The sequence below is a fragment of the Myotis yumanensis genome, unplaced genomic scaffold (assembly GCF_028538775.1).
Source record: "Myotis yumanensis isolate MYYU_CA2020_CCGP unplaced genomic scaffold, mMyoYum1.0.hap1 SCAF_8, whole genome shotgun sequence".
NCBI lineage: Eukaryota > Metazoa > Chordata > Mammalia > Chiroptera > Vespertilionidae > Myotis > Myotis yumanensis.
Genome location: NW_027223759.1, coordinates 64,713,649 through 64,716,760, shown reverse-complemented (window position 1 = coordinate 64,716,760; position 3,112 = coordinate 64,713,649).

The window sequence follows — 3,112 nt, the reverse complement described above, 5'->3', positions numbered from 1 at the left end:
GGGAGGGGCTGGGAGACACTTTCCATTATAGAATTATTAGCAAATGATTCACACACAGTTCTGTCTCTTGGCTGCTTCTAATCTTTACTGAACTGATCTTGGTACCAAAATAAAACAGAAGCTGAGGCCCAATCCACCACCCTAGTATCTCGTCAATCTATCACTTCATAGAAAAATGTTAAGCTTCAGCAGAGCAAAAAATAGCATAATTTCAGAAAAAAAAGAAAATAACAGATTGTCATCCATATTTGCTAAAAATATTTTCCTCAAAGAGTTAATATTTATATTATATAAAAACTCATATAAAATGATTAGAAAAATATCTAACAACTGCCATTTATCAGGAATTTAAGTTCAGGCATGAAATTTAATTTCCTCAAGACTCAGCCTTCTACTCTATAAAATGAAGGTAGAAATACCAACTTTGCTGAGGTGCTGGAGATTAAATGAGATAATGCATTTAAAGTGCCAAGAACAAAGCCTGAGCATAATAGGTTCCCTTCTTTGCCCCTCAAATGCTCCAACATCAAAGTTGGGAAAGGCCAGAACAAAAAAGAAATTTATATTGGAGGAAATATGGTTAGGAAACAAAAGTGAGAAAATATTCAACCTTACTAGCTATGCAAGAAATGCAGGTTAAATGACACCTGACATCTATTATAGAGAAAAAATTAAAAATAATGACACTACTTTAAGATTGTCAATGAGGTTGTCTGGAAGACTGTACATACCATCCATTTTCTACCAGTGATGGCACAAATTGGGAAACACTTTTGGAAAGCCTTTGGCAATACCCTTGAAGACACAAAATGCTCATATCGTTTGACCTAGTATTCTTTTTCTAGAAATTTCTTCTAAGAAACAGCCCAAAGACAAAGAACTACAAGTACAAAGATTTTTATTGCCACAATATTCATTATAATGAAAAGATCATGTTGTAAATGTTTCCCTCCACGTCCCACGTGGTTCAGGGTTCAGGATCTGGAAGAGGAGCCACACACAAATGAAAGAGAAAAGACAAGAGATAATTTGGGAATATTGGGGGGCCAGGCGGGTAAGTCCAACTCAAGAGGAAGGACTTCCACTGGTGCTCAGGCCGCACCAACCTTTTATAGTCAGAGGTAAACAAGGCAGTGGTCACCATAGTTATACTATTCTTGTGAGTTTCACTTGTTTTGACCATAGTTACACTTCCTGCACTTCCCTCAGCCCATTAGCTTCCCAGATAAGATCTAGGGAGTGTTATAAGGTCAAGCCTAATTATGCTAAGAGGACTGTGCCCTCTAAGCTGGGACTTGTTTGGGACTTTGCCAACAGGTCAGTCCGAGGCTTAACCCTATATCGGCTCCCCACAGATCTAGAACAACTTAGTACATAAATATCAGATAAATGAGTAATTTAATTACATAACAGAAAAGCAAAAAATGCACAATTACATCTCTATTATAGTTACGTTTTTATATGTGCTTGTAAACAAGAAGTGGGTAACATGAACAAATTTTAAAGGACTGATACATCTGAGGTAACAATTATATTGGGGTACTTTTTGCCTGGATTAGATTTATTGCATTATCATTATAATATTTTTTTTTCAATTCTTCTTTTAAAAAAATAACACAATTCCCATTTCCACAGCCTTCATCTTAAGTAGGCCCTCTTCACCCCTTGGCTAGATCAAGTCCTCCCTTCCTAATTTTTTTTCTCTTTTGTGTTTTTCCTCCTGGAAATTGAGGCAACAATAACATTCATCACTTACTGAGTGCTTCCTCCTTTGTCCCACACACTATGTACAAAGCCCTCACTTCTGTCTCATATTTAAAATCCTCACAAATACCACATGGGGAAAGTCTAAGAAGGATCCTCATGGTTCAGATGAGGAACATGAGGGTTAAACTCCCCTGCCTAAAGTTTGTGAGCCTCTTGTGCTCTAGGATCTAAAGTAGAGCCTGCATTTATTCAACCTCAGTTTAAATATAGATTTTTAACTTATAAAATTATTAGTTTTAACTAGAAAGATGCATAAGTGGTTAATCTTCTTATTTTTATAGAGATAAGATAGAGGCTTACAGCTGTAAGGCCCATTTTAGCGAGCTAAAAGCAGGAGAATTATCATAGATTATTCTTAATTGTTGAATCCCACCATCTTTACAATCTTTACTCAACAATTTGTTCAGTCCAACCAAAGGGAAATGGCAGATAACTTTGAACACATTACTGAATATAGAGTAGATATTTAACAAATATTTACTGGTAGAATTAATGACTCCAAAGACCTGCTCAAACCCCAGGCAATGTCATGAAGTCAGTTTTTTTAAAGTCCTGCCTCCCCTCTCCTCCTTTCTCTGCTCATCTCTTTCCACTCAGTCCTTGCTAATGCCCATTATCAACATGCTCTGTTCTCAACCCAAAAGAATATATTATAAGAAAAAGATATGTTAAACTTGTAAGTGTTCATATGTGACTTCTTCTGAGATTGCTATCACTTAAGCTGGAAAGTACAAGTCAAAGCAATCAATCTCTAATTGTGAAACATTTACTTTCCCAGGTATCTGCCACTGGAGAAAGAAATAGCTAGAGAGGTTCCGCTAATTCATTCTTTAAATGATAGTTGGAAGAAGTGTCCAACTTTGTTAACAAAAGGCTCAACAGGCCTAGTTACTATCATGTTCATGTATAATTTTTTTACCCTTGTGTGCACACTCATTCTTAAATTTTCAAAATAGTGCACTAGGAAGCTTTTCTATTATAAGGTAAGATAAATAAAAACCTTCCTGATTACTTAATATCGATTAAGGATAATTATATCCATGAAAATAGAGTATTGAAACAACTAAGATACAAACACATAAATAAATAAAATGAAAAGGACGTTTGTGAGTCTTTAAGGTCTCTAGATTTATTAAACTTGACATCTGTCTAACTTAATAGGACTGATTTTAAGGAATTTAGCTCTTCTTGCCTTATCCATTGTCGCTCCAGTTGGACCTTGTTAATGGCTTTATTAGTGTCAGACTAGATAAGAGGGATTGCCGTATCCACCACCATCCACAGCACTTCCTGGTGTGTAGATTCAGGTGATTTAAAAAAACACACACAAACAAACAAAAACTTA